This window comes from Cyprinodon tularosa, unplaced genomic scaffold (genome assembly GCF_016077235.1).
Source record: "Cyprinodon tularosa strain WSP-4 unplaced genomic scaffold, ASM1607723v1 ctg57, whole genome shotgun sequence".
In the NCBI taxonomy this organism is placed as follows: domain Eukaryota; kingdom Metazoa; phylum Chordata; class Actinopteri; order Cyprinodontiformes; family Cyprinodontidae; genus Cyprinodon; species Cyprinodon tularosa.
The window spans coordinates 313,338-340,048 of record NW_024039307.1 but is presented as its reverse complement, the minus strand read 5'-3'; the positions used below and the strand labels follow the sequence as shown (position 1 = coordinate 340,048).

The following is a 26,711-nucleotide window of genomic DNA, read 5'->3' as shown; positions in this document are numbered from 1 at the left end:
ATTAAAAATGTCTTCCATTCAGTTTTGCTACAGTTGATCTAAAACAAATGGTGCAAAACAAATTCAAATGTATTAAGACAAAAAAAAAAGACAAAAAATGTTTTCTCCTTAACACTGATACAAATCAATGAATACAACTACACGAATCTGCTGCTGTGAGTCACAAATTCAACTTAAGTTATTCATTCATTTTAACTTTTGACACATATTTCACACCGGTAAAAATGATCTGTGACTTGTGGTCCCTTGATCTGTGACCTGCTGTCCCTTGATCGGACAGCAGGGGGCGCTGCCTGCTCGATCACGCTGTACCAACCGAAAATACATATATGGCCTACTGCCGTGTTGCTGTCTGTTGGTTATCCCTGCGAGAATTTGTAACCCCTCATTGGGAGCGTGCACGGAGTAGATAGAGCTGATCGTGTTCACTCCGCCGCAATTCCAAACTACTATAATTGAAAATTGAGATGTGTGACGTTTATGAAAGATGGCCGTTTTTATTTTATTCTTCACTTAACATGTTATAGCAGAATATCGCCAGTGATACTGACTAAAAAAACTGAAAAAACAAGCATTTGCTTCAAAACAGGATGCTGACTAGTTGTCACTAATCATAATTTACAGTGCTTGAATGTTTACAAGGTTCTGTGCCAGATGCTCAAACTGGTTCAAGTAGGCAGGCTGGGGGAGTGGCAGCCGAATGCTTAGGGCTTAGAGCTTGAAATTCTTAAGGTTCTGTGTTTGAATCCCACTCCCACAGACTGCCAATCTGAGTCTCTGAGCTAGACCCTTAACTCCCGATTGCTCCCCGGGTGCCCCACAATGGCAGCCCACTGCTCCCAAAGGGGATGGGTTAAATACAGAGGTAAATTTCTCCAATGTGAGATCAATAAAGTTCAATTTTTATTATTATTATAAAAATACCACAGAATGTCTCAACACCCATTGAAGCACGTTCCCTGTAGATTTGTATGTAGACTGGACCCCTCTGATGTTTCGAAACTCAATTTAGTCTAAATGCAGCATCAATTAGTTGGGCTGCTGGCAGCTTTAGCAAAATTTTTTGTGTTGCTTTAAAAACAAGGTTCTTAAGACCCTAAGGATGAGTTCTTAAAGTTTACCCCATGAAATTTTATGGGTGTAACTCCTTTAGTTTCCATGTCATCGATTTTCCAACCAGCCGATTATTAGTTATGTACACCAAAAATATGTGTTACACTGACAGGTAGTGTGGCAAGATAGGAAAGTATGTACAATACTCTAAACAGCTGGGTGAATCTCTTGGCCACTGGAAAAAAATCTTTATAAAGGACCCAATTCTTAAAAACTTTACTAATTAAAATTCTCAAAAATATTTTATAAAGGTAATTAACCTATGCTCTGTTTGTGCAGCAACAAACTTACCCTAGAAATACTTTTATCAATAGAAGTATATCTAATCTATGTTTGAATAACAACAATATAGGATAGAGATTCTTTATCACTTTCATAACACATTATTGCTTTTACATAAAGAAAAGTTTGTTATGCATTTCTGTCATAGATATAATACATTACCATGAAAGTGGTGTATTCTAAATCAAGATCTGATATAACGTCATTCCTTTTCTTTCCTCCTTAACTTGCAGATTGTGCAAGAAAATTAGTATATTATATACGATGGATAATGTGTAGGAATTCACTAAAGCTCTTCTTGTTTTTTGGTAAATGAACTCCGGTCAGCATCGAGGCATTATAATCAAAAGTGCAATTAAAGAATATTGCTAAGTTGAACTCAGTAAAAAGCAAACTTACTTTATGGCTTAAAAATCACTTCAATTCTGAGACGTGTTTGCATTTCTGTTGCGTAGGAGGTGAAATGATAGCTCTCCTCCAAGCACCTCCCTAAAATATCATACGTATAAAGCTTGTTAGAAATTAGTTAATTTAATTTCCTTGAGTAATGAAAATGTCATGCTCCGTTTAATAAAACTGCTAGAAAAAAACCCATTTGTGCTTCACACGTTAGAGATAGCTAAGGCTCTGTGGGTTTGAAACTTAGACAGTTGCCCCTTTTGATGTTTTCTCAAAGTTTCGTTACGTTCTTTTCTTGATGTGATTTTAAATTAATCACAACAGCTTGGATGTAAATATGAAAATGAGACTTGTTTGGTCTCCCCCCGACAACCCGGAGCACTGCTGGCTGAGGTAACTGATATCTCTTTCCCCTTTAAACTGCAAATTATTTTTACGTTTATGAGTTTGTCTCATCTTCAAGGTCAAAAATGTAATTTTTGCTCTTTCAAAGGGTTATAACCTTAAAAGAGAACCTCAATCCTTGCTGATTAATGAGAGACTTCTGCATTTGATGTTTCAGCTGTGACATTTTAAACTTTAAATATTTTATATGCATACCTATGAAAAAAATGAAGATACGCATTCATGTGGAATAAACGCAATTGCAAAGAAGAAAGGCTGGGCCGGGTATCATTTTAATAGAACAGTTAGAGTGCAATGGTTTTTCTTGGTGATTTTTATTTGAGGTTTTTATGTGTGCGCAAGCTGATTTAAAGGCGCACTAAATCATTGGGGATGGGGAGTAGTGGATTATGCATTTAATCAAGGAGTAGGCCTTGAGAGAGTGGCTGGTCGAGTCACTGGGGCATCGGTAAGGGGTTTGTTCTGACATGGGCCCTATCTTCTTTGTTCCCCACCATAATGGTCTATTTTTACATCATTTGGTGAGAAGAAAAGAGATAACATTTGATGCTGGTGCAACCAAACTGCTGCTGATCTCTAGAAATCTTCCATTATAGTTTTTTATAATTAAAACAGTATTTTTTTATATTTGAAGTCTGGATTTTCTGGTGTTTTTATAGTTTTTTTTTCCTATTGAACATTATCACTTTGTCATTTATCTTGTAGCTAAATATAGCAAGAGATATTCACAAGTTATTTCCTTAAGTCCAAGTAAAATCCCAAGTCTTTGAGGCTCAAGTCCAAATTGTCCATCAGAGTTGCGGGGGGGATGGTGCAACAGTCTGTGAATGAAAAGCATCCTGGACAGGTCAACAGTCTATTGTAGTCATATCAATATGTATACAAATTAACAAAGGGTCATTCAAAATGTTCATCTTTATCAAGAAATTTAATTCAAACCATAGACATTTGGGAACCGCTGTGAATGATTTTGAGAGCTACAGTAGTAGTGTATTATGTTTAGTACCTCCATATAAATTTATTTCTTTTTAAAGAAAATCCCATTAAATAAATAAATTTAAGTTCATGTTAAATTTGTCAAATTGCCTATTATCCACCTCTTGGTTACAGTACAGTGTATTAAATAAGATCAAGAGTCTTTTTTCCCTCCTTTCTTTGTGCCAAGGGATTTACAAGATTTGGAGACTATGTAGTAAATATCCAGTTCTTTGTTGTCAAGGCTTAACAACAAGCGTTTTGCAGATTCTACTTTATTGTTCCAGGAAGTATATTTATGTTGAAGAACCAGACGTTTTCTTTGTGCTTACTGTACACTACAACACACATAAACAAGTTCTTTGAACTACAAACAGTCTACAGTTGCAGGAAGTCTCTATTAAATAAATATAAAATGCACCCAAAATATCTACTGTATCTGCTTATTTTGACCTCTTACCAAACATAAACAGTTTTCATGAGACTCAAATTGAAGTCTCAGTTTTGAGAGTCTTTGTTTTTTGTTCATTAGACTCAAGTTGCTGATTTTAGTCTCCAACTTTAATCTCTTTTTATACGTTGCTTTGTGGTCTCTACCATAGAAAAGAGATGATTTATACCTTCAGCTGTTCATCCTGCAACTGGAAATATAATTCAAACCCAAGTCTTTTAGGTATGATAGGTTTAAAGGTATACATGATTTTTTATTTATTTATTCTTTTGCTTTCAAACATGGAAAGTGGCTTGATGATAAGACTTCCAGTATATTTCTCTTTTACTGAAACATGCTGCCATCTAACATGAGGAGAATGGAGGTAACCAATGAGTTAGTTGTGATACTGATATAAAATCAATAACTGGATTTGTCTCATGGAAAATCCTGAGATTAATATTATTTTTATTAACAAAGAATGAAAAGATTTCATTCAAGCTGTGATTCTTCTTTTACACAAAAGTGAACAAATAGAGTTGTATATTGCCAATCATAAACAAAAATAATCCTATGCTAAAATAACCTGTTTTAGTGTAGGATAACTAGGTAAAGGTTTAAGAAATCTATGTTATTGGTGTTGAAATACCAATGATCTAAGTCGGTTCAGATGCAAAAAAAACACTGAAAACGTCTCTACTTCTCTGCCAAAAACATTCCATGCTCATTTTTTCTCATTGTTTTTGTTGAATAAATAGGTCATAAAACCCTATCAAATAATTATTTTTTTTTTTTTTATCCAGAACGTAAGGACATGCTGGAAAAAAATATAGAAATTTTAGCATGGAGTGGTCCAGATAAAAAAAAAAAAAACGTGAATATGTGTAAACTCTGATTTGCTAACACACTCTGTCTAGAATAGAACAGAAAATCCCTTTATTGTCCGATATTGGCGAAATTCTTGTGTTTACAGCAGCAAAAAGATTATAGGAAAAAAATTGTCACACAACTGTGGACCTTAGAAAAATGTATAAGAATAACATAATAGTGAAGTGTTAAAAGATAAACTGCTTATAGTGAGTAGCAAGCACTTTCCTGTTTCATTTTTTTAAACCACTCTAACTGCAAATGTGGATGTGCTATTTACTCAATAAACAATGGTTGCCTTTCTAAAGATACTAACTTTAATCGGCAAAATAATAATGAAATTGGAAGCAGCCCAGATGCCATCAAAGTGTTTATTATGAAATACCAGGGAGTTCAGTGGGTAATTTAAATTTTCTGCATTGATCGGTTGTTTTTGTTCCACTTCCTGGTCAGACTCTGGTCTCGATGCAGAAAGCCTAACAAATCTACTTTGTTTTTCTGGTTGTCCATTTGACTTATCGCAGCTACTGCAGTAGCTCCTATGAAATTGTAATGAAGACCCTTTTGAAGTGATGCACATTATGTCAAAGGTTTCAGATACGGTTCTCATCAGACTGTATGTGTATATGGGAATGTTGTCCACAACTATACCATTGTTTTATTTTACAGCTGTCTATAGTATCTAACGCCTATCATTCTATAACCATATTTGGCCTGTAGGGTTAATTAGACTATATTTCTGGCAGGTTTGAGCAAGTTAGTGTTTCTGTCTCCAAGATGCCCCCTGGAATATTAATATGTGTGCTTAATGCTTAATGGCTTTCTTTTCTACTGGCCAGCAAAGCTTAATATATAATTTAAAGGCTCTAGTGTGCTTTGTATGTCAGAACTTTTCCAGGTTTTAATCTGCATGACAGCATACCAATCAGGGATGAACTTAGATGGCAAACAGAAATGCTGACCTTTATGTTTATATATCATAAGCACTGATATTTCTCATCTATCTATACATACAGTGTAACATGTAGGAATTTAACATCATGCAATGCAGCAACTGTGCAGTTGTTTGTTTTCTTTCAAAGCATTAATTAAGTCAATTATACCGTCTAATTTCCTTCTAACTTGCCAAAAACATGTTTTGCTATCTTACAGCATGGCAGTTTGATGGGTAAAATATTTACCTAAAGTGGAATTTAAACAGAGACATGCTTTCTATAAGGGCACGGTTTGTTTTCTCCTCCTCTTTGCTCCTGTGGGGGATTAATAGTGTCAATCACTTTGACTGGCACCTCTCAAATCACACCCAAGCAGCAAAGTGGCTGATTTTGTCAGGGAGTGAGCAGCGTTATCGGCAGAACCTTGTTTAGAGACTTACAAAACCGCTAAACCCGCAATTCATGGGAGATCTGTTTACAATCTGCACCGGCCATTGACTGCTAAACAGCCCGCGCAGATCCATCCTGGGCCACTCCGAGGAGGAGAGGAGCAGAGCAATTACATCCTCAAACAGCAATCTGAGGCCTTGTCGACGTGCAAACAGACGTTGAGTACGCACACAAACACTGACGGATTCAGACATGGCATACGTTTGCTCAGGACTTTGAAAAATACTGTTAAGGGCTAGAACTGAATATGTTTGTCCGTTATAGTGTTGCATATGTACTCTGCAGTACAGTTACTTTGCTGACTTTGTTAACCTATGTGTTAAATTTAATTCGGAAGACAACAAGAACAACTGTGATTGAAAATTCCTCAAATAACCGTCTTCAAGAGGGAGCTTACACATGCTCCATACAGCCAGAAAAGTGTAGAAAACTAAGGAATCATTGTGCAGTTCTTGACTAGTGTAGGAAAGATATAACTGCCTATGGAGAAAAATCATGGGTTTTTCCAGCTGCTAATGACTCATGATTCTTTTTTAAAAGACACCAATCTTCTTCTGCTCTAAATACAATAATATACAGCATAAGGTATTTTTACACTGATTTTTACATAAAGTAAAGACAAAAAGTAGGTTTTTGAGTTTCTACTTGAGAGCATGCTTGTACAGAAGGCAGCTTTTCTGGCCTTAAAACACTTCTCAGAGTTATTTTTCAGAAACAGTATAACACTATGAATGTTCGCAAACTGCTGTGAAGAAACTTAATTTTATTGTTGAATAATAAGCCTTTGTAATTTCCTGTTTACCGTTGTCTTAAATCGAAAATATGTTCAAAACATAGATTATGTACCAGAATAATAGGCATTTAGTAAAAATAAGAAGTATGATAAAGCTGATTTAAAATAAACCCTTAAAAGAACCCCGTAAGTAAAGCAATAGAAAAAGCTGTTGTCCTGAAGGGTTAAAGCTTTGCAATAAACAAACTCCCTGTTCTGATTAAAGTTAACATCCAAGATTGTTAACAACATACGTGGTATACAGATATTGAAATCCACCTTTCTTTGTTATTGTCTTCTTCCAGGAATGCAGCCTTATTCTTGTGTGACATGGAGACAATTAGCCAGTGGCTCTGCTGAGGTGTAAAGTAAGTCCATGTTGGTTTAAAGTTACCCTTTGGCTCATCTGCATTGTTGGGCTCTTTCTCTCATCTTCCTCTTGACAGAACTCTAAAGATTCTTTCTAGCAAGCAAATTTTTTTCTTCCACTCAATTTTCCATTATTTGTCTTGGATATAACTCTCACTCAAAACGTATTTTCTTTATCAGTAACCTCTTGTAGTTTATTCTTTTTCCGAAGGGCAACTGTAACTGTGAAATGATAACCTTTAAATCTTGCTGTAACATTAATGCATTAGATTTACTTCCTTATTTGATTAAAATATTTACATTTGTGGAGAGAAACTATATCTATATGATTGATATATGCCACTCTGGGTGTAATACATCTTTATTACATACATTAAATAAAGTTAATTTAAAACTAAGTCCGTACTTTGTCCAATACTAAGCATTTAATCTAGACCAATCTTCAAGATGGTAGCATTCTAGACATTTTGTGGTCAATCATTGCTTTTTAACAATTGGAACTCATTGCCCATTTGCTTAAAACTCTAAATTTCCTGCAATTTAACGATATTATGTAAAATCATATGCTGTAAGACTACATCACAAAAGGTGTCAGTTGTTTTTTACGGTTTTTGAAATGTAGATGTGACCCCCCCCATTCTGTATAGTGCTCTGCACATTAGAGCTTAGGGATGATGCAAACATCTAAGTATATTGCTCCTTCCATTAAGGCATTTTAATAGTTGAGTTACATTATTGATTTTATTTTACAGTGATAAATACACCACTGATTGAAGGTTTTTCCACATCAAAGATGAATTGCATTAGTCGTGGCTTTTTTAACAGCTGGAATAGAAATTGGATGTGTGAAAGCTATAAAACGTGTATATGTGACAAGTGTGCGAGTGCAGCCTTTTCATGGGATTGTTTTACAAAGCCGTAATGACTAATCAGAGAAAAGCAACTTTATGTAGCCCAAGCTTTTCACACATTTTTTTCTTCTGTCGGATGAATTGTATTAAAAAGGATATACACCAGAAGAGTGTGGCACTCCGCTGGAAGTTAGCAAACTTGAACAGAACTCATTAATTACACTTTAAATTGAATTATTCACCTTTTTGTTGAACAAACTGCAGACTCTTGGTAAAGCATATTTTCTCATCATGGCTAAATGCGGCACTGTGCGCTCTAGCGGAAAAAAACAAACCAATAAGCGCAGGAAAATAAATACATCTAACCAGGCGGGTGTGAAAATTTTTTTATCTGAATTTTGGTATTTAGGAGATCCAGACTGAGTGATGATATGTGACAATCAGTCACAGCAATTAGTGTTACTGTTAAGAAGCCTTTTTGTTTTCTCTCACCCATACAGAATGTCACAAATAAATCCTCACTTACATTTGCATATTAATTGGATCTGAGACGTCAAGCATCTTTCATTAAGCAAAATGATCTGCATATTTGGAGACATAAAATAGTTTATTTCAAGCCGGGAACAGAAGTCATTGAAAATTGACCGCATATGGGATGATAACTTTGGCTGATTCACCCTTTACCCCCCTGCTGCACAGCGAGCACAAAGCAACAACGGGCTGATTAACAATGAGACGGTGTGTCTCAGACTCAAACAACACAAAGTTAGATGTAATAAAGACGCAGTGAGTTGAAAAGCTCATTATAAGGGTTTTTTTTTTTTTTTTTTTTGTTCATGGGTTGTTCAAATGAACAATTTCAATATTCCCCAAATTTTTCACACATTAACTATATATTTAAAAACAGCATTTGCTCCAATAAAGACATTGTGAATTAACAGTTTTTTACAGCATTTTTAATGATTCTCTTATGCTAGCCATACCTCGGCCCAATTACTGCCGTCTGATCTGTAGAATAAAGAAATCAATTAAACAGAACCTGTAAAAAACAACATGAAGTTTGCTGAATTACCTCAAAAAGAGATACCAACAACTAACAGATTAAAAGTCTGGAAAAGATGAAGGCTTCTTTTTGGTACCATATTGGCAAAATCCTACTTTTGGCCTTTGTAATACAAAAGATGTTTAGGGCTACTTCAGATTAAGAGCCTTAAACATGGTGGTGTTAAGTTTTAAGCCTACCTCTTCATATCAATAGAACAGTTCAAAAGAATAGGTTTAACTGATCTTAAATTTTAGTGTTTTGTTTTGCTGCCTTTATTGGAAATGTTTTTGCCGGAGTTACTTACCTTGAAAACATTAACAAATTGATTGTGATAAGGCTGACAACAATGACCATGAAAAAGTAGCAATTTGTGCCATTTATCTCCGTGGTTTAATATTGAATTCTGGAATTGCAACCCAGTTTAAGTTCTAAATAAATAAAACAAAAAAAGTGAGATTTGCTAATTTTTAAGCTCAGTGACAAGCATAGCTACTGTTAGCAACACCAGTTAATAACAATGTTATTTTGTGAGGATGTGGTGGGACCCTTGACTTTCCAAATCTAGATCCTAACTTCCAACTATAACCCTACCTGTTACTCTTGCTAGTATCAAACTGGGAAAACTGATTTATGAACAACATAGACCCTTCGACCAATGATAAAGTGATAGAAAAGACAGTTATAGTTTGTTTTTATGATGTAGAACATCAAACTGAAAGAGTTCTACTGTGTTTATCTTTTAAAATGGGTTTCAAGATAGTCTAACATTGAATTGTGATATTTCTGGAGGTAGTATTTGTTAGACCACTGGGTATTGTATGAAAACCACTGGGTTACAATAATTTGACCAAATAAAGTTCAGCAACTTGACAGTAGCTAGAAATGTGGCATTTTATTTTTTTAAGGTTAAAAAAGAATGATATTTTTGCACATATAAAGGCAAAAAAGTAGACCAGGAGTCTGCAACCTATGACTCTGGAACATCAAGTGGCCCTTTGTAATCTCTACAATGGCTCCTAATAATAGCTTGAAATCATATAAGGAAAAAGCAACAACAAAGAAATGTGTATTTATGTAATTTTCCTAATTATAAAAGCTAAAATACAATTAAACTGTTGGTTGTTTAAAAATGAAACAGATTTCCTATATCAGATATTTACCATAAAAAAAAGAAAAAAGCTGCATTTTCAACCGGACTCGGCAAAATAGCTCTTTGGATTTTAAAGGTTGTAGGCCATTTAGTAGACTTAGGGGTCAATTTTGTACTACTTGAATAGCATAATTATAGGAATGTTAGCACCTTAATCTATTTAGGTACATTGCATGTGATCAGGGCTGAAATCAGCTGCCAATACCCAACTGTAACAGCTGTGGATGTTGAAAACATTTGAAATGCTTTGTGTTCATTTTAGTTAACATTATTATTTTCCTATCTTTCTTTGCTTTAGCTTTCATCGACATTGAATCATAAATGAAGTCACAATTATAACTTCTCGGTCTCTGATAAACGTAGTGAACTGTTAAACACTATTATCAACTAACCAGTTGTCAACTACTATAAAACCATTATTCTATAAATATTACAAAAAAATTCTTCTCATGAGTTACTAACAAGTTAGGTTAGTCGTAGTCTGTAGTTTGTTAAGAAGAATTATTGTTTTTCCAACCAGAGGGCTGTGGGTTTGATACCTGTGGACCACCTGTTAATTTGCCTCTGGGCAACTGCTCTATGCATGAATTCGATGACATTTGAGAGTGATGCTTGGTAAAAATTATGTTAGTGGGTGCAAAGTCCTGTGAGTGGTTAGCATTACTATAAAAGTGTTGCATTTGTTTAATCCATTTATGATCTATATACTTTATTAGATTTCTTTTAATAATACTTCTGCATTGGTTTGACGTAGTTCTTAGTAAACTGCTGAACAAAAACCAAACCATGGTTAGTTTAAAGAGATAACAGTTACTGGTGCCACAGTCTAAAATATCTGAAAATGTTTTAGTTGGTTAAGTTTTTTAGGTGGCTGTACATTTAAATTTTCCCAAAACATATCAAGAACAGTTGTGTTATGACCAATAACACGTCTTATCGAGGTAAATGATTCTCGTCATTTAAATTCCAAAACAACATCACTACTGTCAGATCTTTCACATCACTGAGAAACCTGTTGGAAATGATTGTACTACAAAAATATTTAACCTTATCAACAAGGTGGAAAAAAGCTTCTGTTTTGAAGATTGTACATTGGGTTAGGGCATAAACCATACTTGTGTATGAATCAGCAGTTCTGTTTTTATCTTCTTTTCGGATTAGGCCTTCAGGGACCCAACCCAGTGATTATCAAAATCCCTTGTGTCATCTGCAATTGTCTTTCAAAGTTATTCTCAATAGCTTCAACTGTGCTCTACTAATTACTACAACTACTAACTTCCCTTGAAAGCTTCATTTGAACATAATGTCCCATTGTTTTAAGATAGTCTTCTTCCAGAGATAACATTTTCCTTCTCTTAGGGCACTCTGTTCTTCAAAAGTGGCTAAAATCCCGAGGCAATAAGAAATGTCAGACATAATGGACAAGTGGGTAAAGATGTTATTTGTCAGAAATCTTTGGCCGTCAGATGCAGCCATGTTTTGTTTGCTGCGTCTGTTGGCCATTCTGAAGGGAAAAGTGACATTGGGTGTTTCAGCATGATTAAGGCACAGAGAATGGTAATGGACAGACTGTGTATTGCACAGTTTGAAACAGTTAGGGGCTAGGCTTGTGAATAATTTGATTAGGCTGCAGGGGAATATATCTGGAGGATTATGTAAATGGCAGTGCCCCCATGCCGAATTCTTTTGAACTCTTCAGAACTCACATCTGCCGGGGTCGACAGCTAGACAGAACGGCCGCCTTCTTCTTTACCGGTTCCTTGGCGTTGGAGGAAGGTGTTTAAAGGTCATTTCTGGTACAAACAGATTTGTCCTCAGAGACCTCGCTCCTCTAAAGAACTTTAAATTATTTTTTTGTTGATGCCCATGCAATTATCATTTTCTTTGAGTCAACAATAGCTGAGCTTAGGACAATTATTGTTGTGTACTAATTAACCAGACTGTGCGCGCCTGTGTCACCGGCAGCCTCTTGCAAGCTCTGTATACACACACAGGAATAGCTTTGACCTGTTTACAATATATTTAAGGTTATATGTGCCTCTCCCTCTGTGCCGTCTGATTATGAGATTTTCCCCCAAGCCTTATTTGGTGTATTTCTGGGTGGGGATGTGTTTGTGTAGAGTGCTATGGCAACCAAAGTCAAGGTGACCAAGAACATGTAGCACACATTAGATTACCAGAATAGAGGCAGTAGACAATGCAGTCAGCACAAAATAGCATTTATGTGCAGCTTGATTGTAGGGATTTCAGAGACCATCCCTGGGCCAGCTGTGGATTTATTTTCCTGGTGAGTCTGGCCACTGCGATGTTAGCTGTTAAAGCATAGAGCAACTACTTATACAGTTTACTTTATGTACTATATGTACCTGCTCACAAATACAAAGCTAATATTTAAACTTTTATGTTTAATTGTTGTTTTCCAGAATTACGGATGTGGTAATACATCATAACAGCACACAGTTTTAATAAGAGCTTCACTATTGTAATGGCCTCAGTTGAAAACTGTTTAGGTAAATACTTCTTAAAAGGGAAGATTTACTTCTGGTAAATCTTTAGTCTTAGCGACATGCTGCTAATACCAATATAAGCTGGAAGGCCCAGGTGTAGTTCTCCATTCACACAAATTATAGCCCAGTTTTTCCCAAATATTGGCATTTAATCTGCCCTACTTTGATGTGATAGTCATAAAAACACCTCCTCAGATAAATGGCCTTAATTACTATAGTGCATTTTTCCCTTTAATTCTGCAATTTTGGGAATTATGGAGATAACAGTGAAAATGCTCAAATCTCAAATGCAATCTATTTTACCTTTTTTGGAAATTAATTTGTGAACACTTTAGAATAGTGTATTCTATTTATTTATTGTGTTTCTGGTTCCTTTTTTTGGTGATTGACTTTATGTAAATATAAAAAGCATAAGATAACTGACCTACCAAAATAACTCACAGCAACATCCTCTAAGTAGATAATGTTCTTGGGACTCTGGAGAAGTTCAGTACTGTTCCATGTGGATAAAGGCTGTAATTGTTATTCAGATGAGTTGAAAAGCCTTAGAAAAGCTGCTGTAACCCTTTCATTGACTTTGATTTCAGTTTTTTCCTGATTTTTTTTTTTATTTATGGGTCAGTGTGGTTTTTGACAGCCATCTAAGTTATAGTCTTAGTTTTCATCTTCAGGTCTAAGGGTTATGATTATTTTTAGTCACATTTTGGTCATTACTATATGTGACCATTTTAGTCCAGTTTTAGCCAACTAAAACTCAATAAGGTTATAGTCTAGTTCTAGTCATTTTTTTCCTGTTGCACTTGATAACAGCTAACCTTTACAATTTTGAATAACAACTAGATTCCTTATCAGAATGACAGACCTTGCCTACATACTATCATTGCTAGAGGGATACAATGCTGTCGTGCAGTTCATCAATGTTGTTGGGTAGAAACCTTTGATTTCTAGAATTCAACACAGGTGTCAAGTAACGAAGTACAAATACTTCGTTACTGTACTTAAGTACACTTTTTAGGTATCTATACTTTACTCCATTACTTATTTTTCCTCCTACTTTTGACTTCTACTCATTACATTTTCACACAAGTATCTTTACTTTCTGTTCCTTACATTTTTTAAACAAACGTTACTCGTTACTCTTGGCTTCGGTTTAAAGCAGAGGTCACGGATTAGCGGACTGCGGTGTTATGAACAACATTAAATCCAAAGATTTTGTCCGAGGTAAAGCTGATTTATTATTTGTAGTCTCTTGTTATTCACACACAACAATAAACAGCGATTAGCCGACGTGGGTTTTAAAACTGCAGAGCATTGTCTTCAGCTGAAAATCAAACGCGCATCTACACAGACCAGTGTGATGCATTCGCGAGCGTCAGACAGCTATGGTGCATTCAGGAGCATGGGACATTTCATACTTACAAGGAAAGAGACAAAAACTGAACGTAACTCATACAATAATATATTTATTCAGAAACAGTGTGGGCTTTCTTATAATACTGAATGCTCTATAATTGTGTTTCTGTTATTTTTTGATTATTCACATCTGCTAGCTTTTTATTCTAAAAAATCTATAATATTACAGCAGCAAATTATCAAAGTTTTTCAAAAGCCTGTTTAAAAGCTCCAAATGAGGCTTCGGATCGTACAGCAACAATTGCGCTGTCATTGTTTTACAGGGCAGAATTTGCATTTGCTGAATCTTGTCTTTTAACTAGTGATGGATATACAGGAATACAGTCATACAAGTGTAAACTCCTCTCAGATAGAACAGGATGCAATATTTGGCAATTTCTATTTTTATTTTTTCATCTTTTTTTTTTTTTTTAATTCAGTGTAACATGAATGCATAAATACGTAATTTTATTTGAGTGTTAAATTCTGTTTCAAGTAACAGATCATTAAAAATGTCTCCTGACATGTACTGGTTGATTTTCTTTATTCGGACCCCACTGATTATTTATTAGTTACCCCTGGTTTAATGTTTCTAAATATATATTTCACGTCATGTGCGCCATCCAATGCAGATCATTGGTGCCATCCACATCTAGTGAAAACTAGTGTAATTGGATGAGTCGTATAACGCAAACACTCATTGGTTAGTTAAAGGAAATCATCAGAAGCAAGCAGGTGTTCTTCAAACTGCAAACGTGAATTGTCTATGCCATGCTAAAATGTTGGATTCAGAAAAACATGTCTAAATGTCTGAAAGGTCGGACACAGGCGAGAGCGTATCGAGAGATGGAGACCAACAAGACCCCCCTCATCCTTGGCCCTATCTCAAATAATTTTTTGAAATAGACGAAAAATGTAGCTTTTAATTCATATAGTGGCATCTGGCCTTTTTCTTAAAGGTTACTTTATACTTTTATACTTTAAGTAGTTTCTGGAGCACATACTTTTTCACTTTTACTTGAGTAAAAAGGTCAAGCTGATACTTCAACTTTTACCAGAGTGTTTTTAAACTGCAGTATCTATACTTCTACTTAAGTAACAAATGTGTGTACTTTTGACACCACTGGAATTCAAGTAAATTGTTTTATTAGTTGGTGCCCTACTTTATACAAAAGTGTCTCACAAAAGTTGTGAAAATGGCAGACCTATTTCAGCACATCACATTGCTTAACACAGCAGATATACAAGCTAAAATATGTGCAATAATAAAGTAATGGTTTTAGACATACAAGGTTTCCAACCCAAAGCAAATACTTGCTTGCTGATCTACTATAGAATATGCATTACACACAGATGAATCAATCTTCATTACTCCAAAAAGAAAAGAACAAAAAAAAAAATCTTACTTTTGCAATCTTGGCCTTATTTCTCAGAAAGTTTATTTAAATTATTGCCAGAACTTCATAAAAAAAAGTTTAATGGTCTATATTTTTCATTACACTCTAAATTACTTACTAAGTATATTTGTTGATTTAAAAAAATCTGATTTAGACCAGTATAACCTATACATATATACACTGCTCAAAAAATAAAGGGAACACTCAGAAAACATCTTAGATCTGAATGAATAAAATATTCGCATTGAATACTCATGTATGCAATGAGAATGCTCAGTATAGTGTTGCCTCAAAATGCCTGTATGACCTCCCAACAATGGATTTCCCCTATATGTGCTCAATTGGATTCAGGTTTGGGTAACTGGCAGGCCAGTCCATAGCTTCAATACCTTCATCTTGCAGGATCTTCTGGCACACTCCAGCCACATGGGGTCTGTAATTGTCCTGCATTAGGAGGCACCTAGGGCCAACCACACCAGCATATGGTCTCACAAGGTATCTGAGGATCTCTTCTTGGTACATAATGACGGAAGAAGCTACTCAATCAACTGAATAGAGCTGGGACCACCATTTTCAATGTTTATGTTGGTTATACACTAAGACGTCATGTTTTGAAATCATGCATGGCATGAAAGGTTCCCCTTGCCAATGACATTTGATGGTCCAGAGGAGTCATGGGAGAAAGTCATGTGGTCAGATGAGACCAAAATAGAATTTTTGGTTATAATTCCATTACTGTAAATATGTTTGGAGGAAGAAGAATGATGAGTACCATCCCAAGAACACCATCCCTACTGTTAAGCATGATGGTGGTAGCATCATGCTTTGGGGGTGTTTCTCTGCATATTGGACATGGTGACGGCACTGCATTAAGGAGAGGATGACTGAGGCCATGTATTGCTGATCCATCCTGCTACATCTTTCTTCTCCTTCAATTAGCCTACAGGCTAGCTCTAGCCAACTGTAGCCTCTCCCCTGTACATGTAGTCTAACCCTTCCCGGTAGACGTATCCAATCTGTCACTGTGCTCCCCTGTTCCTCAGCCGTTAGCTTATATAGCTAGCCCCAGCCTGCTGTAGTCCTTCACGCAGATGCTGTTTCCTCAGTGGCTTCCCTCTCTGCCTCTTCTCACGACTCTAGTTTACTGATTCCCCAGGGGGATCCTCTGATCTCCCACTGTACAGTAGTTCCTCAGTTCCAGAAGGTGACTCCTTTGTAAGCCAGGTCCTGTTTTTTTTTTTCTCTGCCAGTTTTCTACTGCTTTCCCGCTGCTCCTGTCTGAGCTAAGGAATGCTGTCTCACCTATCTTTCTATTGTTCGGGTGATTCGTCCCCCAATGCGGGACAGAAGTGCCCCAAACTGGGTCAGGGATAGGTGCAAGTTCTGCTGAAAGTGACCGTCATCCAGACTTTGCTAAAATCATGCTGTTCGCCTATAGTCTAGTAAACTAACCCCATCTGCCAGCGGCCAAATTCAAATTTTCCTGCGAATGAGTCTAGCCTTGAACAATGCCCCAGGCCCTAGAACTGGCTGGCCAATCACAAAACAGAGATGTGTTTTGAATTTTTGGATGGAAAGTGGGCGGGGAATTGAGGGCGGGACAACAAAGCTGTGCGATGCTGCAGAAAGCACAACAAGGAGGAATTCAACAACTATTGAACAGTTCTCGTTTGACTCAGCTTTGGAATCAGTTTTGAAAGAATTAGACTTGGGGTTTTCGTTGAAACATGAGCAGTAAGAGGCTCTATGCTCATTCATTTTTAAGAAGGATGCATTCGCCATTTTACTGACAGCCGTTTCACATGCTGTTTGTTTACACTCCCCCACCAGCTTTCTGTCGTGCTTACTACGTCACAGTCAGTTGCGCTCATTGGTCAGAGCGTTGGCCAATAGGCACAGACATGATTTGAAAGACAATGTGTTGTTCTCATCAACAATCCTCCGATGTCTCATTCATTGGGGCCAGACTAAATTACACATTTAATCTCACATTTAGTCTGGTTTATCAGGCTAATTCGCCTTCCTAAAGTCACCACTGTCACCTTGCTCAGCTCAGATCCGCCTCTTCTACATAGAGATAACATGGGAATCCTTTGCTCTAGCTGCAAAATTCATGTTCAGTTCAAACGTACCTTTTGGCGGATTTCTACACAAAAGCAGCTGTCAGAGTTGAGTGCCCAGTTCTGGTCCGGCTTACTCTTACCCCTGCCGCTGCTGCCATGGTCCATCATGGGTAATGCAAAATGTGCGTCGCTGCATGCCAGGTGGTGGGCGTGACCAATCAGGATGCAGCAGCATGGCTTCTACTTCTTAGCTTTTGACTAACATACTCCAGCCCAATGATGCATTTTAAAAGTCTAACAGACGTTTTTATCCATTTTCATCCCATCAATGAAAACTCACAACCACAACTCCTCATGTTTTCGTCATCAAAGATCCATGTTTAGCTCATCAGTTCTTGTACAGGTAATAGTCATAAAGAAGGAGCATCAATTAAATAATTTCGACATCGTTGATGAAAACAACACTGATATGGGGAAGACCTGTGGCTTTTAAATATCTTTTAGCCTTCTTCATGTTTTCCTTCAGGCTCTGCTTAAGGGATTCATTCATTATTTAGATCAAAGACAAATATTTTTTACATAACGTAGTTTTTTTTTTTTTAAGTTTCACCTTATAGTCCAGGTTATTGTTGACATTTATTTTACAGCATGGTGGCACTTTAACCCCAAGATGGTCAATAGATCATTTGGTATAGAACTAGTTTAAACAATATGATGATGTTGCAGCAATACTTAATGTGTCCCTCCAGAAGCTCACTGAACTCTACACCCTTCTTCCTAATACACGTGCTCTAGACAATAAAGTGATTCTGCATAATAGACACACATACTTGAAGAATGTGAATGACTTGATGTTCAGATGGCAGGATAGGAAGCCATGCAATAGCAGGTCTAATGTGGTCTGCCATTAGAATCAGTTTGATGAAGTTTTGAAGCTAAGATCATTGTAGAAACTGAATGAAAGATGACTGCACTTCAGATCCTTTGTTGTTGTGCCAGCAGAGCAAGAGCTTTGTCTTTCCAATGTGTTGTGTATTGTGGGATACTATCTCATTCAAAAACAGGGAAAATAAAACAAACAATGATTGACCTCATATTTTTTCTGAAGCTTCCGTCAACATGTGGGCTTCCATAGATGGATGAATTATGGGGATGTCTGTCTTGATACTTATATGTGCTCCCAGTCTGTTTCCCTTTCTCTCAGAAAGCTGAAGTCCTGTAATATTGACTGAAAATAAGTTCAACAAGCCTCCCACTTCCCCTCTTTCAGAATATCTCCCTTTTTTCCGTTCCCAGGAATGCATGCAAGGCAGGACACTTTACCAACAGGAAGGATGATTCAAGGACATACTGTAATTATGTTCAAAGATACAGATTCGTCCCAGTTTTCACTTGTAAAACTTGAGCAATCAGTTTTGGAATCTGAAAGAATCTTCTTTTGTGGTTGTCTTGTGCTATTGAAAGAGCCTGCTTTGCCCTGGCTTGTGACCACTTGTTGAAGGGGTTGGGAGTGATTTAGGGAGGGCAGCTGGATAACAGAGATTTTATTTATCTATTCTGAGAGCCCTTTATTTTTGCAAGTGGTTCTCAGCTTGCAGTTGCTTGGCTTTATGGCAATTTTTTTTCAATTGTGTGGAGTGAGTATGACTGAAAGAGTAGCAGCTGAGAGGGTAATAGTGGGATAAAAATGTGAAGCAGGAAAAAGGCATAGAGGTTGTATGTAGGACTGCTGAAAACAGTAAATTTAGATCTTATTAACTTTTTTGGAAGCAAGGGGGCAGGGGAAAGTCGAAAAGAAAGGTCTACATTGGTAATGTATATTTGTTTAAATCAATTCTTGTTAAAAAAAAGTAAACAATCTAAACAGATAGTTATTGGAGATACAAGCAGATTTATTCTACAGTGTTTTGTCATAGCTCTGTGAAACTTCTCCAGGCATCTGAATGAATGATTGTTCTGTGCTGCTACGTGTGCGAGGACAGATATGGAGGCATTATTACCCAGGAGAGGTCATGGGTCAAGTATTAAGCAAGCTGCCTGCTTGGATCCCTGCATCAGAGATTTCACTCTGTTGGCCCCGGAAATACTCCTGAGCCTCGTCTAAATAATCAAGGAGTCCTTCAGCGTGCAGTTTTTAAAACTGATAAACAAACGCAAGAGACTGAGATTAAGAGGAAGCCCTGCTGCAAAGAGCCCATGGTGTTAAAGTGAAGATTTTTTTTTCTCTTAAGTTTAAATCAACAATCAGGGTCATATACAAGCCAGTCCTCAGGAACAGGAATACCCTGTTGCTCTTTAAGCTGTTTAGTCGTAGTTTCTTGGTTTCCGAACAATGTTGTTTGACCTTGTACATCGGAACAGTTTGTTTTAGCCTCGTTCCTCTTCAAATGTAGGAAAACAATGGAAAGCACTCAGATAGGAAGTGACTTCTCAGATTATCAAAAACAGATTAGAAACTGAAGAAAAGGCCAAAATAGAATAAAAATCTCCAGGCTGTTACCACATTGGTTACTCTAATATCTTTTTTACAGAAATAATTTTTCACATGCTAACTTTAATGGTGGTTAATTTTGTTATATATATATATATATATTTATATATATATATATATATATATATATATATATATATATATATATATATATATATATATATATATATATATATATATATATATATATATATTTATATATATACATACATATAATTGTTGTTGTTATATCTTATCTTATATTCCTTGACATTTTTATCATCTTTTCTCAATTTTCAACCGCAAAGTTTAACCATTTCCACTGATGTTTCCAGTGATGCATCTATGTGAAGTGGATTAAGTCAAGTTCAGGTTTATTAAATGTGTAATTTTTTTTTTTTAGATCTAAAAGATGTGTGTAGTTCCATTGTATACAGAGGCAGATTAACCTGCATTTCAGTTATATGTCTCTACATACCTTGCAAATCTAGGGAATCAAAGTTTAGCATATTGTTCTTTGAAAAATAGAGCAGTGAAGTCATTAGGTTCTCAGTGAAAAGTAGGTCTGGACTTAAAGTTAGACATGAATATGCTTTGATCTAATCTATTACCATTCAACTCTGGCTGTTTAGGATCCTTGTCCTAATGAAATGTTATGCTCCACTCCAGTTATATGTCTTTTGCTGCAGCCTCTGGCAGATTTTTCTTCTGTGATTGTTCTGTATTTAGCTCCTTTTATATTTATATAAACTCTTAACAGCTTCCCAGTCCTTGGAGAGGAAATGCATCCTGAAAACCTAATGCTGCTACCACCATGTTTCACTCCTTGTCTTATGCACCCATTGTGATCTGTAGCTTTTCTCCATGTGGATGGTTTTGTAACAGACCAGAAAGTTATTTTTATGTCATCTGATCAGACCACCTTCTACCACACGCTCAGTTCGTCCTTATGCTGCAATGCCTTTCTTCCTTTAAAGCTAGTAGTTATTTTGTCAACAGATTCTTCCAACTAAGCTTTGGATGTCTGTAGCCTCTCCTGAGTTACTATTGGCATCATTTGTCAAAATGAGTCATTTAACATACATTAAAGTGTGTGATTTCTCATAACACAGTGTATGAGAATGTCTATTGAGTGCTCTTCAAGGCACAATAGATGTTAGAACTAGTTGTTAGAATTTATGAATCTCTCTGTTTCTTATCTGCTCCAACTCTCATTTTCTAAAAGTTACAGACCTGATTAGAACTTCGAACGCGGGACAGTGTCAGAGTGAGGATTATCACACCACTCAAAATAACCACAGATTCAGGCAGTGCCTTATTAGGTGATGATTCTGCAATGGAAAGGAAGTGAACATAAATTTATTGACAGCCTCAGTATTTCTTTGAGTTCAGTCTCAGTACAAGGTAACCCAAGTCAAAGCTGATGGCCTTGGCTTTTTCTCAGAGAACTGTAACAGTAGTTGTGCTTTGCATAAGCTTTTTGAACTGCCGTTATTGCTTCAGGGTTCCTGACTAAAATAAACAGAAATGCCATAACTTCTCGTTTTAGAGGGAGCACAGCGCAGTATTTTCAATTTTACTTACAACTTTACTCAAATAATAAAATCCCAGTTTGAAATGACTCCCCCAGTTACCCTTGTAATATGCTCCTGTCCTTTCTGCATGCCTAACTTGTTTTTTTGTTCTATTTTTGACCTGATTCTGTCCTTGAAGAGGACAAAAAAACTGTCAGTCTGTGGGTGTGTGCTAATGTGTTTGTGTGGCAGGGGATAGGGTGGGGTGTGTGGCGTCACAAGTGCTCCAGTTTAGGAAAAGTGACACTTTGCCTTGAAAGACTCTTCAGGTCAGTCAGATAAGGAATTTAGTGGCTTTATCACAAATGCCGCTATTTAATTTAAAAGGGTGAGGCACTTAGGGATCTGGCAGCAGTCTTTCAGTCTGGTGATAAATTTGCAAGAAAGTGGAAAAGAGACGGTTCATGAGAGCAGATTAGCAGGATACAAATATAGAAGTGACATTATAGAGGGTATTAGTCAGGTGCAGAACAAGTGGCCTGTTCCTGATAGCTCTGAGAATGGGGCCCAACTGCAGTCAGGAGGACACTTTGCTCAACGCACTCTAAAAAAAGATATAGCAGTTAAAAATTCAAGATTTAGCTAATCTTTAGAAGTTTCGTAGATGTCTGACATGTTGGGTTTTTGTCATTTTACAGTATGTTGATTGGGATTTAACATTATGATTAAAAGCTCTTTTTTGTAGAACACTGATCTACCATTTTCAATTTTTGAAGAGCTTTAATACAACAAGATATAAAAACTGCATATAAGGTATTTTTTTCTTGCCTTTTTATTGTTAGTGACCATTCATTTGTATCAGAGGAGGAGGTGTTATATTACTGTGTGTGTGGAAAACGGAGGTTAAAAAGGGCTTTACCTTTTTAACAAGGTTCCTATAAAGTCCAGGAAAAGCATGAAATAGCATTTTTATTGCTTCACATAACTTCAATTATATAAAAAAGATACTTAATTTGGAAACACATATGTATGCTATGACCTTATTCCATGTTCTGCTATGTAAAAGAGAAATCAGAATTCTTAAAACAAAAGGCTTTATCTTTGATTTGAACAATTGCGGCTAAGTCTGTATCCAACTCATTGTTTTTTTTTCAGTAAGTTGCATACAAGGCCACCTCCTAGTTCTCTAGTAAACTCTAGATCCAGCAATATATCAAACAGACCTGAGGTCATTAACTAGATCATGTTTAGATGACAACTAAGAGTATCAGCACACTATAATGAAGTTGCAAATTGGAACAAAGAAAATAATTATGAAAATTTTCTTTAAAAATTCCTAAATGTATTCTAGATAATCTAAAATCTTTAGATTAGGCCTTTTCTCTCTAGTTGCACAATAAACTAGGTAAAACAGTTATTGCCTTTAGGTGTGTAAATCTGCAAAAGTATAGAAAAATTGTTCTTTAAATCTTAAAAATTTGCATAAGAAGACTGATGAATTTTGAGATTTTTTAAGAACCGCTGATTTAAAACCAAAGTGAGTTAACATTTCTAGTTTCTTCTTAAATAAAACTTTGCTGTTATACATTTAGCCCTATTGTTTCATGTTAGAAACCTTACTCTGTCTAGCATTTTGACAGCTTAAATCAAATGAAGACTTGTCAGTAGTTCAGTGATGTGAGAGGGATTGGATTGTATTAAGTCTTAATTTGTCAGCGAAAATCAAACTGAAATTCATCAAATTTGAATCATCAGCTGATATGCTTGTGCATGTCTATGTTTAACAGCTTTGCTTGGATAATGACACATTTAATCTGTATGCTTATGACTATTTGTTTTTTTTTTCTTGTTTAGTGAAAGAAAAACCCTCAGTGGTTACAGAAAATAAGTTGAATCAAACCAAAGTAATAATAAATAAAATTAAATGAAAATGAACAGTTGAAAGTCTGTACAAAACGAAATTCTGTTTTGTACAGGTCCCATGACATTTCCATTTCTTAAAGTGCCGCTCTAAACTGCACTAAACTGAGACTAGGTGCAGGTAATATACTTGATGCTCAGAGGTACTCCATAGATGCCTATTAAAGAGAAAACTATATATATATATATATATATATATATGAACATAACTGTATAGACTTATAGATGTCATCATCTTGGAACCCAAAAGGCTTCTAGTTTTATCAATATATCTGATTTTTCACTTCTCCTTCTCTTTTTTCTTATCATAAAGCCAAAATGCCCTTGAATCCGTCATTATTGCCCGAATATATAATTTGTTTAAAAAAAAAAGATAGCAAACGCAACAAAAACAGAAAAATCAAAAAAACCTTTGTTGTTTTATTTGCACTGTATCTTCTTGTCTCTGTCTTCCGTCTTCTCTCCCTTTGCAACAGATAGTGTGTGTTCCTCTTGGCAAGGCTCCATAGCCTGTTTGATGTGGTTTCCAGAAGTCTTGAACTGCAGTCCCTGGCCACTCTTTCTGTCATCGGTAGACCTGCTGTCTCTTTAGCCTCCATTGACTCCTGTTAACCTCCTCCTACCTTCCTCACGTTGCAGCAGCTGTTTTCCTTCCCACTGCACATTTCTGCATGGAAATGATCTGATTCCCATTATTTGGTAGTAAACGGGATTTCATTGTGGGCTGCATACAAAAGTGCACACTAACAAACTCTGTTTCCTCTGTTGGCAGAAAAATTGCCTCTTTGAATTATTCCATACTGTGTTAAAACAAAAGAGACAAAAAAAATAAAGAAGCCTTCTAATCGCTGTCGTGAATAAAATCAGGGAGGCCTAAATTTATGATTTACTGCTTAAGTCACAAGTCACCTGAGGCTTGCACATTTTCCATCACAATATTATGTAAAACTATATCAAAGTTAATTAGCTCTGTTAAATCAAGCTCTACCGGTGACCTCTATGTGATGTAATTTGAGTGACAGAAGCGGAGGAAGTAGACAGCCAGATAGTTGCTTCAAAGAGGGCCCAGTAGAGGACAATCAGTGACCCTATATGGGCGCCTTTCCTGCACATAGCAGCAGGTTTAAAGGAAAACTGATAGGCAGGTGAAATATCTGCCACTTACAGAAAAGAGCCAGGGACCGGAGAGGGCACACAGTACAGAATGGATATGGATTGGGTCACAAGGCTGACGAGGCCATCCGAACGAAATGAATATTCCTTGGAAAGTACACTTAGTGACACTGGGGTCTAAGGACAAAACACTGCAGCTGAAGAAATTAGTTCCTCTCTGTCTGTCGGGAGTAAAAGTATTCACTATTTATGGCCTCACTGACACACTGGGCCTTTAAAAAGTATTCATACCCGTTAACTTCCAATGTACTGTATCTCTTTTTTTTGTAATGTATATGGTTTCATTTAAGGCAGGTCATAGTTAAGTCTGTTACATAGGGTAATAAACATGCTATGAATGAAAAAATGTATATTCTCTGACAATCCTAGATAAAACCCTGTCTAACTTGATCCAAGTAAAAATAAAGTTGTTTTGCAAAGGCCTCAGAGGTTTCTTAGCGAACATCAGTGAACAAAAAGCATTACTGTATGGGGACGAAGGAGAACTGCAAACAGGTCAAGAAAATAGTAGTGGTGTAGTTAAAATATGGTTAGGGTTCCATTTTCCATCATTTTTTTCGGCCTGCTTGGGTTGTGAGGGATGCTGGTGACCATCTCCAGGTGTCTACAGGTGAGAGGCGGTATACACCCTGGACAGGTCGCCAGATAGGGTTATAAGAAATTGTTCTATGCTTTTGAACATCCTGCAGAAGTCTGTTCAATGCTTCTTCTGAAAATGAAGAGTTAGAAACAGCTGTAAACTATGGCTGCTCAACATGAGGGCAAGCAATAGGTGATACTACTTGTAATTTTATAATACCGTCTAAAAAGTAACCTGGCAGTAGCCAGATTGATATGTGTAGAACTGAGTTGAGTTCTAAGTTCTCAATCTGGGATGGCTGCCGTTCAGTCTGTCAGTAAAAAGGAGGGGCGTTTAGTAGAATACTTTGAGTTGATTGGGTGGCGTGCCAGCTAGTACCCACCTTCCATTATATGCTGTCAGCCAACCATAGCAGCAAATAGTGATGTTTCCTGTCGACAAATGCACAAAGTACTCCTCCTTTTTAAGTATAGAGGGTGGGTCTTTTAAAAAATGTGAGAAAATCCTCCACAATACCTTTAATTGAAAGATGGGTGAAACCAAATTAATGGAAATAATTCAAGAAAACCTATTACAACCCCAAGTATATAGCCTGTAATAAAGTGTTCTTTTGTTAGTCAAAGTCCAGGCCTAAACACAAACAAGAATATGTGAAATTAATTTGAATTAATATTACTGAACAGAGAAGAAGGGAAAAATATAAGCCTCCAGAAACTCAGTTAAAAACCTAACTCACAAGTATTGTTACTTTATTTACAACATACAGGAGTTGAGTATTCATTATAAATAGCTAGAAAATGGATTCTATACATTGAAGGTGTGCATTTGCAAAAGATTTTACATTTTAAAACCACATATTGTTATATATATATATATATATATATATATATATATATATATATATATATATATATATATATGAAATACCTTGTGTTGTTCTTCATGAAATCCCAATGAAATACAACAAATCTAATCAATGCAATTCTTATAAAGCTCTGTAGAGCGGTAACATCTACTGACAGCTTTTAATTTACCAGCTAAAAATGGTCGACTATGTTCCCTTTGTTCTTTAGTTTACATTTAAAACTAAAAGTCAGTGAACTTCTCATGTAGAACCTTTAAGCCCACCAGCGGAAATATTTGTTTTCATGGTGTGGGCTTCCAGTTTGTATCAGATGGAAGCAGTGTGGTGGAGCTAAACACGCCCAGGGGGCTCGAGTGATATTGGTGTCTCATTTTCAGGGACAAACAAGTACATACAGGGACCAGACATGGCTGTCACATCTGCCTTAGCTTCCCTGTCAGCAGCCCTTAGGGCAGTGGGCAAGGGGCAACCACGACACACTGGTCAGGGCACACACACACACACAAAAAAAGTCTACATGTTATTGTCCAATGACAGAGGTGCATTAACAGCACAAATGCAAGAACATATGTTGCAGCTGTTGTGACTGCAAGTTCAAATCAAGAGCTTTCTTTGTAATTCTCCTAAGATCACCAGCCTGACCTTCCTGGCTGAAAAGCAGCTCATTTAGTCCCCAAACCTGGCTCCATTTTTAACTTTCCCAGATTGATCAGTGATCATGCTGGCGCCAAGAAGCTGTATAGCTTTACATCAGCATGGAGGAGGTTTAGTGGTTTTCAATAGTATT

The 26,711-nt window shown here is 36.4% G+C and overlaps 1 protein-coding gene across 4 annotated transcripts in view; it reads left to right on the top strand.

Annotated features, from left to right (window-relative positions):
* casz1 (castor zinc finger 1) overlaps nt 1-26,711 on the top strand; it is a 248,408-nt gene that overhangs the window by 85,739 nt on the left and 135,958 nt on the right. For 2 of the 4 annotated variants that reach the window (XM_038305937.1, XM_038305939.1), the window contains exon 4: nt 6,934-6,996. The exons of 1 other annotated variant lie outside the window; for it this stretch is intronic. The gene's annotated coding sequence lies outside the window, so the exon portion shown is untranslated. Of the gene's footprint in view, nt 1-6,933; nt 7,007-26,711 lie in introns of all 4 variants that reach the window. One more of the 4 variants, XM_038305938.1, reaches the window with a different exon arrangement.